The sequence below is a fragment of the Halichoerus grypus genome, chromosome 1, assembly GCF_964656455.1.
Source record: "Halichoerus grypus chromosome 1, mHalGry1.hap1.1, whole genome shotgun sequence".
Classification (NCBI taxonomy): domain Eukaryota; kingdom Metazoa; phylum Chordata; class Mammalia; order Carnivora; family Phocidae; genus Halichoerus; species Halichoerus grypus.
The window spans coordinates 131,324,369-131,337,146 of record NC_135712.1 but is presented as its reverse complement, the minus strand read 5'-3'; the positions used below and the strand labels follow the sequence as shown (position 1 = coordinate 131,337,146).

Sequence of the window (12,778 nt, the reverse complement as noted above, 5' to 3'; positions counted from 1 at the left end):
AAAATACCTGGTCTGGTTGCCAGAATTGGCTGATAAAATCCCACTGTATTATAAAGGAATGTAATCTTGGCATTGTATATAATTCTTTGTTAAACGTTCTACTAGCTCACATACTAAAGTGATCTAAGAGCTATACCATTAGTAATGTCTTAGTTCAAAACACTGTTCCCTAACTGATATTGGTTGGGGTATTTCTGCTTGTTAACAAACAAACAAAACAAAAACCCCCTTTCCCTCATCCTCCAGATGGCAATCGATATTTCCAAGGTAAGTTCGTCTTTCTTTGCACTTAAAACTTGATCCCTATGTGATGCCAATACAATGAAGACCTCATCGGTTTTATAGGCAAATGAATTTTCAAGGACCCAAAGTTTTTGTTCTTGCACTGTCTACCCAGACTCGAACCCTCTTCCACTTTCAAAATCTCTGCTGAGCATTTCTGGGAGCCCCTCAAAGGGCTGATCTGTAGCTGGCATATACTGGTGCACCAGTGATTTACGGCTGGCTTCTGGTGCAATCAGCTGCTGTCAAGCCCTTAAATTTGACACCCACGTATGTGCTGACAAATTAGGCTACGTGCTACAGACTACTACTACCCCCGTTCCGCCTACCTGCTTCGTACGGGGAGCTGCGTGTCTCAAAAATGCACTCTCAAATTTCACGCCTGCCACGGTCGGTGGAGTTCACTGTGAAAGCCTTGGATGTGTCATGGCCGGCTGTGTAAAGGAAGAGAGAATGACTCTTGCCCTCCCTCCCTGCCATCCTTTGCCACCTAGAACCTGAAGCCGACTTTCTTCTGCCCAGAGCTTCACAGAGTCCCTCATGAAAGCAGTTCTGTCTGACTGCAGCCTGCAGACGGTTCACCAGACACCCAATCCTCGCCCCAAGAACTGGGTAAGTCAGAGCTGCTCCATGACCTCTTCCAGAGTGCCCATCTCCCTTCTGCATTTTCTGGACTCTGACCTCAACCAAATTCTTCCCCTCTCAACCAGTCGCAAGGTGCAAGTCCCCGTGAGTATCAGTGAATGCCACCTGATACTGGTGGTAGCTTGGGAGCGGGTGCTGTTCTCACCAGTTGCTATCCAGATCCCAAGTCAAGTTAGAAAAATACCCCTTTACATTTATTAAAAAGCATCAGCCCTAGGAGGAAGAAAAGTGCACGTTAGTATATATAAAAAGACTTGCCTAAGTAACAAGGGAGAGTGTGGAGGGGTGGCGAAGCTGGGATGAAGCCATCTGGAACATTTATATCGAAATAGCTGTTTCTTGGATATTTATTGAAAGCTTCGCCTGTGGACAGCATTGACTCCTCTATCTCTATTGAGAAATGACTTCCTTTGTAATTCCATGTAGAAAAAAAATGCATCAGTATCTTTTAATTTTGCCTTACGTGACAGGAATTCAAGTCATAGACCTATGCCTTCAGATTTAGGGCTGCAATACAAATCTGACCTTTGATGTTTTCAGTTTGAAAACATGGATTTGATAAAGGGTTGGAAACACTGATGGGTGAGCAGCCATGGTCAGTTGAAAACTTTCATGATGGTGGTCAAATTCTGTTTCAAAAAGTTCCTTTAAACAATCACATATGATGCAGTCCTTCAAATAAGTTATGAAGTCCACATTAGTCGGTTTGGAGTATTTCCAAGATTAAAAAATGGTAATACTCCAAAACTGATTTCACAAATTAAATCAATGTATCAACATAACAGTGACATCTAATACGACTTTCCCTCTGTGTTTTTGAAGTTACCATGCTAAAAGAAATACACAAAAAGTTAAAACATGGCCATGTGTTATAGTTAATAATTTCACTTTTTCTTGGTAATTTTCTTCAATATAAACTTATATTGTGATTGCAACTCTAAAACATAATTGTTTTATAAACAGCGATGGTGGTCAATTTCTTGGGTTTGGTTTAGATTCCAACTCCGGAAGCCTTTATAAAAACAACAAGGGCTTTGTCAGTGTGGGTAAAGAGCAAGTGAGGGTTCAGGAAGTATCTCAGAGGCACAGTCCAGAGGTACAAAGTCTTAGAGACATGGCGATTGGATGGATGTGGACAATGATGAAGAGAGGTAAGTTTAAGACCATTCCTGTTTGGTGTGTTTGTTTGGTTTGTTTTAGCCTTGCAGGCAAGGGGTATTGTAATGCCCTTTACCAAGGTAGGCAAGCAAAACAAGTATAATGTCAGGAAATCTGAGGAATGTGGTTCTGGACATCATAAGTTTGAGAGGTCATTAGATCCAGTAGGCAGTTATATACATGCATATGGACTACAGCAGAAGTCAGACAGGTGATAGCCATTTGGGGACCGTCAGTAGAATGAAGAGCTGAAATGATGAGTAAGGGTGTGGGAATGTACTGATGATGAAAAGATGAGGCCTAGTAGAAGATCCTTGAAGAACTGTGAGATTTCAGAATCAGGGGGAAAAAGCAAAGCCTGAGAGAATGAAGAATGTTCTAGAAATAGGAGGAAAACTAGGAGAAAGTGTCATGATGGAAGCTGGCCTGGAAGAGAATTTTGAGGAAAAGAGGAAAAGTGGATATTGTTGTTTTGACTGTCAGACATCCAATTCTCTTTGTGCCTTTCCTTCGTTGTGGGTACTGTTAGTATGATATAGCACCTATTTTCTATGATGAAACTAAAGGAACCAGGTCCATCCTCTTCTTGCCCAGGGCAGACACAGATCTAGCCTGGGCCTGTGGGGACATCCTCTTCAATGACTTAACAACTTTTAATGTAAACAGCCAGAAGACAGGGAGCAGTCAGGGTTAACTCAGCGCAAGGGCAGTGTGGATAAGCCTGGGTCTGGTGTGTGTACATAGTGGTAGTCCTTTTACTCAATTTACTTGTCCCTCTGATCTTCTAGTTTCCTATTTATCTGTCCAATAACCCTATATTTTACTTAATATAAAAAGCTAATGTAGAGTCAAATGAATTATACCTAAAAAGGGTGGTAATCTATAATGATTTCACTGAATAGATAGATGAGTAAACTCATGCTCAGTAAAACTAAAATCACCCAAGATTAGATTTAATTATGGCGTAGATGGGACTAGAACTCATTTCTCTTAACTTCTAGGCTAAGGTATTTCTACCTTTTTAAAAAAAATTTGGTACTGAGGCAAAATATATGTAACATAAAATTTACCATCTCAGCATTAACTGTATAGTTCAGTAGTCTTAAGTACACTCACATTGTTGTGCAACTAATCTCCAGAACTCATTTCACCTTAGGCTGAGGCACTTTTCATTGTACCATTGGTGGTACACGGCCACTCATAATAAATCTACCTTCTCAGCCTTCCTTACAGCTAAGTCTGGCCAACAAGATGTGAGCCGGTCGGACTTGTGCAGCCCTCCAGGTTGTAGCCTTGAGAAGAAAGAACATGTCCTTTTTCCGCTTTCCCATGTGAAATAAATGTGGATCATGGGCCATGATGATGAAGGCAATACCTAGGGATGAAGGCACAACAAGTTGAAAGACAACCGTAACAACCTTATGAAGCAGAGCTGCTATGATAGCTACCATTATACGTTGCAAAAGTAAATTTCGATACCGTTGAAGCCACTGTTATTTGGGGTGTTTCTGTTATCAAAGTTGAACTAATTGCATCTGACATAACCACCCTGAAACTTATTTCCCTTCCCCTTCTCAAGCATTACAAGAAAAACAGAAAAGACTTATGTTCTTTCCTTCTGAAATGTTGGCTAGGCTGAGACTCACATTTATTATCCTTAGACCCCAGATCCAAGAATGACATTCAGTTTATCCTGCTAGCAAGGCCAAGTTGATAGAGACTCACATGGCATATAATGCTACAGGGTAGTGGATAGGGAAGCTGGGAGGAACTCTATTTTGGGCAACGTGTTTAAAATGAGACCTTTGTGCTAAAACAACTTACCAGATAAATAAAGGGAAAAAATAACCATCTTTTTTATTCAGACTTATTTCTGGAAAATAAGTGTGTGCAAGTGGGACAGGGGATGAACAACAAGAATACCTCACAACCATTTTAACGTAGTCTTACAAGTGTGAAAACTAGGAATAGGCACTCAGGAGCTGGTGGTTCCACCAGGTGGTAAAATACTGGATAAAGAATTCAGGATAGAATGTTTAAGGTTTGTATTTAGCAAACGATGGCGAGCACTATAAATGTTATTCATTCTAATTCACAAAAGTCTGCAATTCTTATGAAACAGTCAGTTTATGCAAAGATGAATTATAATGCTGTACACTTTCTTCCAAAGGCTTCTTAGATAGAGAAGCCAATCACGTACTACTTCAAATAATGACAACAGGGCTACTTAATTTTTTCCCCAGTAAGGTCATTCAGTGTGTTCTATATGGATGCTCAGTGTCTTCAAATCACTTGTCGAAGAATCAGATAGACATGGGTACAATTCTGACTCAACCACTTGAGAGTGTAAGATTTGGAGAAAGTTACTTAACTTTTCTGAAACTGGAGATAATGGTATTTGCACTATAGGGTTGATATGATAATTAGAGTATATAATTATGTAAAGTGCTTAGCATATTAACAAGTGCTCAGTCAACTGTGCATGCTGCTATTGGTTATTGTTAATATTATTACTATTTCTAAATGATAATTTCAATAGACTAAAGTTTAATAGCTATGAATTTCCTCTCTTGTGTTTCTTCTTGAATTTTCTTGACCCTGGTTTTTGAATATGCATATTAAATTTTTGATTAAGAAGCTTAAAGAAAAATTTTACATGAATTAGAATTGGGATGACTATTTCCTTAAAAGAGTGGAAAGAGAGAGAGAAAAGAAAATCTATCTCATATAGAAAAATACAGAAAACAAAGGAATCAAAAAGAGATCCAATAACAGAAAGTGGAAAACCAAGATGCTAGTATTTTGTCAGCGCTCCGTAAGTATTAGGTATCACTACCTTGAAGTGTTATTATTGAAGAACATTGCATCAACATACATAGAGTAAACTTGTGGAAATACAAGGAATAATATACAAAACATTATTTTACCAAATTACTTAACCCACTCCGTCTTAAATAATGCAGGTAAAAAGTAAATAGATACACGGGATCTAAGTAATATAGTTTCTATAATTGAATAAAGTTAATGTTATATATGCATTAATCCTTAGATCTTTCAGAAAATGCATCTGTTTTAGGCAACTACGGAACATGTAGAAAACTTATGCGTCAAATGGGTCTTTACTATTTCAAAACCCTAAATTTATATGGGCTCTGAATTTCAATACAGAGAAAATAGAAATCAGCACTTCAAGTTAAAATTTAAAGGCCCAACTATTCAAAAAACGTAAAACCTCAACTTTTGTGTCAAAGGGGATATAAAAAGTATAATCATGGGATACCTGGGTGGCTCAGTTGGTTAAGTGTCTGCCTTCAGCTCAGGTCATGATCCCAGGGTCCTGGGATCGACCCCCGCATTGGGTTTCCTGCTCAGCAGAGAACCTGCTTCTCCCTCTGCCTGCCGCTTCCCCTGCTTGTGCTCTCTCTCTCTCTCTCTCTCTGACAAATAAGTAAAAATAAAATCTTTTAAAAGAAGGAAAAAGAAAAAAAATAAAATCACAAAAAAATTTAGAAAATAGTGATGACAACAGTACCTATTTATAATTGTAATTGTAATCAAAGGTATACTCTGAGGAAAATTCATATACTTTCATTTTTAAATAAGAAAGAATTTAAATGGACAAAACACATGTTTAACCTAGGGAAGAGGGGAATTTGCTGAGATCTTAAATAGTCTTCATTAAATAATATTCACTTTAATCACATAATGTGTATCCTGTATCAGTCATCTTAGATTAAGCTAGGTTGAGGTAAAAAGTGACTCAAAAATCATATTGGTTTACAATGATATAAAGACTTATTTTGAAATTATTTTATTGCTCATCATGAATTGTCTGCACATATGTTTCTTCATCTCTCATCTCTGGGATGGTGGAATAGACCTTAGGGCAATGGCTCATGGTATGGGGAAACAAGAGCATGGTAGAACCATACAACACTTCTTAAAAGTTCCGCCCAGGAGTGACACATGTGTCTTCTGCTCACATATCATGACAAAAACTGACTTCCATGGAGTGTGAATGTGTAATTCAACCACAGGGAAGACAGCAAATATTTTGTACACTAATACGATCTTACCATGGTCCTGAATCTCTGTCACAGGCATTTTCTCCTTCCCTTTTGCATTGAAAATACACTCAGTCCCTCCCTAATGGAGACAACACAAAAGTGTCCTCCAATCATAGTATTAGGCTCAAAGAACCAGAATTCTTGTGATAATCTCTATATCAGGTCTACATGTGACTCCTTTTGATCTGGAGATGTATGAACTGTAACGGAATCAGTGACAGAATAACTACAATACGCACTCCCTTTGGAAAGGGAATGAGTTGGAGGTCCATCAAAGCCACCAACCCATAACAATGCTGACAGCCCCTGGTATTCATGGCCAGGACCCTGACCATGACACTGGAAAATCTTCCTTGAATAGGTCCTGGTTCTGCTTTTACAGTAGTTGTCCAGGCTATTATTCTCCATGGCTCTTGGTTTGGCCTCTAAGAGATCCTTTCTTCACATCTTCCCTCTTGACCAAATATAAATACTTTGGGGAACAAGTCCTCCTTGGGTGCTGAACCGCTCTCTTGATCTGCTTTTTGGCCCCAGAAACATGAGGGTCTGAGCATAATCTTCCTGAAGTTGGGGTGAAGGGGGCAGAACATACTTCGTACAATAATACAATGTACCACACATACGTTTATCTTTGTTGAAACCTTCCATGGAAAACCAGTTCCACTGGCTTGGGGCCATACTGGATTCGCTTTAGAACATATGTTTCAAGGTTTAGGTTTTTGGCTTTTTAATGAGTTCACAATTTGTCTTAGAAAAAAGCTCTTTAGATAATCAGCTTATTTTTCTGTATGTCCATACAGTTATGTTGACTTGGGCCTATTAGATCTCAACTGGGTCAGGAGCTCCCAGGAATTTATTCCTCATCAATGCACCTGTCCATCAGGTCAGAGGAAAATGAAATTTATCAAAAATATGATGGCTCTTCTTGCCTTTTTGTTGTAGCTTTGGAATATTCTACCTGCAATGAAAAAGGGGCTCCCATTGAGGCACTGCAGTTTTTTTCTTCAATTACTCTCAGTCCTAAATCCTGTCCATCAATATTAGAATTTTAAAAAAGTATTCCCTTCACATTATGGTGCTTTCCTGAAGGTCAATGTGAGTTGCTTCATGGTTTCATGTTTCAATTTGATTCAAAATTTCCATTTTGTTTTCAAAATGGAAATATATTATTCTTTTTTCCAATTATAAAATAATCCATGCTTATGTAAAAAAAAAATTAAACAATGTGAAATTGACAAACCCTGTCACCTCACCTGCTGGGAAGTAAGAATTTCCATGACACTCATTTACAAAGCAAAGGCAGCTGATGCCATAACCCAGAGATGGGCCCCCATGTGTGCAGCAGACCATCTCCAGCCAGCCTGTGCTTACTTAACCAATAAATCCAGCTCATCACCAGCTAATCAACAATATTCAGAGACTTTGCTTCTTAATATGGGACACAGCCATGTGCATTATTCTAACTTTAGAAGACCTACCTTGTTTTCTCTACCATGGATTGTATTCACCAAATCTTAGACTCTGTAATCGGATTTCACATTTGGCAGTAAAATTGCTCCACTCAGTGCTCAATCTCTGAATTCACAGTCTTTTGTTTTCTTTAACAAAGATATTTTTATGAGCTTCTTGATAATTTTAATTTCTGCTTCTTGTCATTACCAGTATATGATTTTTCCTATTTTTCTGTTTTTGTCAATTTATGTTTTTAAAAACAGTTTAATTGGTAGGATATTATTCTTTTGTCAAATATGTTCTAAGCTGCTTTCCAATTTGGAGATTTGTTTATTGTATTATTTTCTCATGCAAAAGTTTAACTTTTAAAAAATAGTCAAAACTGCTAATTCTTTTTTATGGGATTTATGATTTTGATGTCCCAAATTATGCTATCTTTTCCCTTACTTTTTTCCCCCTTTTTTTTGATTGACTTTATGGAAAAGTTTTTTAAAACTTTCATTTAATATAACTGCAATTCTATCTTATTTTTAAGAATTTCCACTTTGTATATGTAGTTATAATTTTATTTGGTCCAGGAAGGTTTATGATTTTCATACTTTCTTCATCAAATATACCTTTTATTAATATGAAATGACCCTTCAAGACAGGTAACTCCTTTATCTGTTATACTGAATTCTACTTTGTCTAATATTAATCCTGCAATATTGTTTCCTTTGACATTTATTAAATATACTTTTACCTGGGCATTAATGTTTACTTGTAAAACTGTGTCCTTTTTTGATGTTATGTCATTGTCAGCAGTCAGATTTTGTTTTTGACCCAGGATAAATCTTGGCTTTTAATGTGGGATTTTAATTTACTTATATTTTTTGTTATAACTTAATCTTTCACTTTTAAATCTATCACTTTATTTTGTGCAATCATTATGTTTTCATATTTTTTCACATTTTTCTTACTTTCTTTTTAAAAAGATTTTTAATTATTTATTTGACAGAGAGAGAGAGAGAGAGCGTACAAGCAGGGCTTAGGGGCAGAGGGAGAAGCAGGTTCCCCACTGAGCAGGGAGCCGGACGTGGGACTCGATCCCAGGACCCTGGGATCATGACCTGAGCCGAAGGCAGACGCTTAACCAATGGAGCCACCCAGGTGCCTGACATTTTTCTTACTTTTGCTATATAAACCATGTTTTCATATTTCATTATCTCTCAGGTATGTGAAGATAGGTTCTGATTTTAATTGTCAATGGTTATATTTAACAATTTCAAAATAAACCTTTATATTGCTCTAATTTTCAACATCCTTAGTGAAACAACAATTTTTAAATTTTCCCTCACTCCTATAAGCAAAACAGTTCAGTACACTTCTTCCCTTATCCCTCACTCTTCAATCTTTCTTAATATAATCTGAGGTTTCAAATGCATATTTATATTATATTATATTATATTATAATTATATATCATTATAGTTACTTTTGTTTTTCAATTATAGTTTCAATTTTGAAGACAATTATTGATAAGTATAATTATTTAATAACTAGTTTTCAACAATATTGTAGTGTTTTATACTTATTGATAGTTAATTGGCAGTGCTTACTGCTTTTTGTATCCATTTCTCCCTTTTCTTAAACTTTTTGTTTCTTCACTACCTTATTTGGAAAGTATCACCAATTATTTTTTTTCCAAGAAGGACATATAGGTGGTATATTTTAAGAATGCTTTGGTATCTGAGAGTGACTTGGCTCTGTATACAATCATGGAGTCAGAGTATTTTCTTCAAATTCAATAGATAATTCCTTTACTGATATCTGCCATTTAGTAATGTAGAAAGGAAGTCGAAGGCTATTTCTATTTTTGTTAAGTAATTTTTCGGTAGAGGTGATTGCTTCTTATCAGCACATAACTATTTTTCAAATAATTTATATTTAATAATTTTTGCATTAACATACAATAAATTTGAAATTAAAAATGTTGCCAGGATGTATTAGTTGTTTATGGCTGTATAAAAAATTACCTCAAAATTGGGTGGCTTGAAACAACAAATATTTGTTATCTTCTCATCTCTGTAGGTCAGAATCCGGTAAAGGCTTAGCTGGATAATTTTGGCTCAGGGTCTCTGATGAGGCTGTCGTCCAGTTGTTAGCTAGGGCTCTAGTCATCTGACAGCCTGCTGGGGACTGAAGGATCTGACGTCAAGATGCCTCCTTACCTGGCTGCTACCTGTTGACTGGAAACCTCAGTTCCTTTTTGTTTGTCATTAGGAAGCCTCAGTTCCTGACCATGTAAACCCCTCCACAGGGTTGTTCATCATGGCGTTTGACTTTCCCCAAAGCAACTGATGGGAGAGAGAAAGAGAAAGAAAGAGAGACAGAGAGAGAGAGGGAGAGACAGAGAGGCAGAGACAGAGAAAGAGAAACAGGAAACTGTGGTGCCTGTCCTAGAATCATTTCCACTTTATTCTATTGGTTAGAAGCAAGGCACGGAATCTGGTCCACACTCAAGAGAAGAAGAAAGAAGCTCCACCTCTTGAAGGGAGAATTATAAAAGAATTCGAGGGCATTTTATAAAAAACCACCACACAGAACAAGTAAGTCCAGTTATGGGTAAGATCTCCCTGCTATCCCCCCCCTCCAAATTATTAGCCTATGAAATCTGATTTTTATTTAGTTTGTGAGAATTTTTAAAATACTGTCTCTAAAACTTTCTTCTCTTGTATTTGCTTTAGCTTTTCTTCATGAATTCCATTTATTCTATGGCATATATTACAGCTTTCTATTCTCTGTACTTATATCTCTTTTGTAACTTTCGTATCTGTGTTTTTTTTTCCTCTGCAGTCTAGTAAAAGATCTCAAGTTTGTGCTCTACCTTAATTCTGTTCTTTTTGACCTCCAATAGCATTTTAAATTCTGCTATTATGTTTTTCATTTATCACAATCCTTCCACATCTCATCCACATCTATTTTTATCTCATACTCTTGCCTTTTCATGACAACTTGCTGGCTCTCTTCCTGGGTTATTCTCACTGTACACAGTTCAGCTCCTCTTCATTGAAGTAATTTTTCCTTGTATCAATCTAAGATGCCAAAAAGTTTCATGAAATTTTTTTCTGAGTTAGCAGTTTATAATTTTTATAGTTACACTCCTCACCTGAATCTTTCATATTGACATTATTTTCTCATGGGCTTACTGGAACTTTCTTTTCATTTCTGTTAGAACCTTGGCATATGTCAACAAACACGATGTCTACTGCTTTCCCTTGGTTTTGTCCACTTGTGTCATGGTGCAATTCCTTATTTATTATGACAACTAGAAGGAAAGTTGATGAGTTCACTCCAAGTTCAATACTTACCTCCTAGAAGGCATTCATCTATTGCAGCTCTGCTTTATTGAGATGGCATCTTCTACAGCTACTGTCAGGCTTTATGAGGCTGGAAATGGGCAGAATACTTGGAACGCAATACTCTTTGATAGATATTTCCAAGCAGTCTGCTTATCCCTGTGTCCCTGACTGACGGAGATGGTGGATGGAGCCTCCACCACCTGGGTTGGAGGTCATTACTACCAGCAGGCCATTTGTTTAATAAGTTGCATTCTAAGTAAAGCTGTTTCTGTAGAGGTGTGGAATATGGGGTATTGAAAGGAAGAAGGCACATCCTTAAGAAGTACCAGCTTCTAATTTTCTGTTTAGTGAAGGTCTTGAATTCTGAGTAAAGGACAGAGAGTAGGAAAACATACAGTCCCCCATCTGCGACCCCCACCCCCGCCCTGTCAGGGATAAAGGAGAGGCATTTCAGAAGATAAAACCTAAACAGCTTTTTTTTTTTTGCTCAGTTCTTTTTGTCTTATACTTAATAGTCCTTCCAGATTCTAGCATTAAATTGTTCATAAATCAAAGTTTTAGGACTTATTGTGAATTTTCATTCTTTTCTGGTCTTCATTGATATTTTAGTTAAAAATGAGATGAAGTTTGATGGTGGTGACCAGCCAAGATGGCATTTTAACCTGGAAATTTCTCTTGGCATTGTTTATATTAACAAAAAAGGATATTTTAATTGCCCAAAAATAGGGGATAAACAGAATAAATTATGGCATATCTTTGTGAACAGACACTTTGTAGTCATTAAAAATCATACTGTTAAAGCATATTTAATGGCATAGGGAAATGCCCACAATTTATCTTTTGGGGAAAAAATTACAAAACAGTATTTACAATGTGGTTCTGATTTCATAATGCAACAAAAAAAGGAAACACAAAAAAATACAACAAAGATATATAACAGAGGTATAATATAATGAAATATTAATTTCATTAATTTCAATATTAATATTATATTTATTTCTTTATTTTTAAATCTTCTATTAAAATACATATTACTTATTAAAATAAAACAACTTTTGAATTAGCAGTTTGTAACTACAAGTTAATTTATTTGCAAAGGTGCTATCTTCTCTAAGTGTTAATATTATATACATAGTGGTTGGGGGGTGGCAAGGGAAATGTATTCTCAGATATAGAGAGAAATTTCTGTGTCTCACTAAGAACAAAGATTAGCTAGATAATGGATTGAGCTAAATTACCTTAGCTAGATATGGATTTATTGACCTTCAAAGTAATTGATTATAAATATTATAGCATGTGTGCATGGCACATACATGTGTGTATGTGTGTGTGTCTTCTAAAATTGATTTGAAGGTATCTGATGGTCACTTTAATAGGACACTGTTATCTTACATCCATGAGAGGACAACATCTGACCACAATAAGGAAGACTGATCTGTAGCTTGATAGTTCTCAAAGTGTAGACCCTGGACCAGCAGCAGCAGCATGACATGGGCTCATATTACAAATGCAAATTCTCAAGCGTCACCCCAGACCTATGGAATCAGAAACCCAGCCTGTGTTTTAGCAAGCCTACCTGATGATTCTGATACATGCAAATTTGAAAGTCACAGCTATGAACATTAATTAATGTCCATTAAAATAGGTATTATCAAAAGAGAGAAGACTCCTATAGATATGGTCATGAAGAAACAAACACTCTGAGAGGCAGAAGCATCTCTGATGCCCAACTAGATAAGTAACTGTTCAGAAGATGTGATCTACTGGGTCACATTGAACAACAGGAGAGTGAGAACTTGATCATATGTCCTCTGTGGTTCTGGTATCCCACATGT

At 36.7% G+C, this 12,778-nt stretch overlaps 1 long non-coding RNA gene across 1 annotated transcript in view; it reads right to left on the bottom strand.

Annotated features, from left to right (window-relative positions):
- LOC144379953 (uncharacterized) overlaps nt 1–12,778 on the bottom strand; it is a 216,629-nt gene that overhangs the window by 383 nt on the left and 203,468 nt on the right. Inside the window, exon 4 of the long non-coding RNA XR_013443558.1 lies at nt 612–716. This is a non-coding gene — a long non-coding RNA (uncharacterized LOC144379953). The remainder of the gene's footprint in view (nt 1–611; nt 717–12,778) is intronic.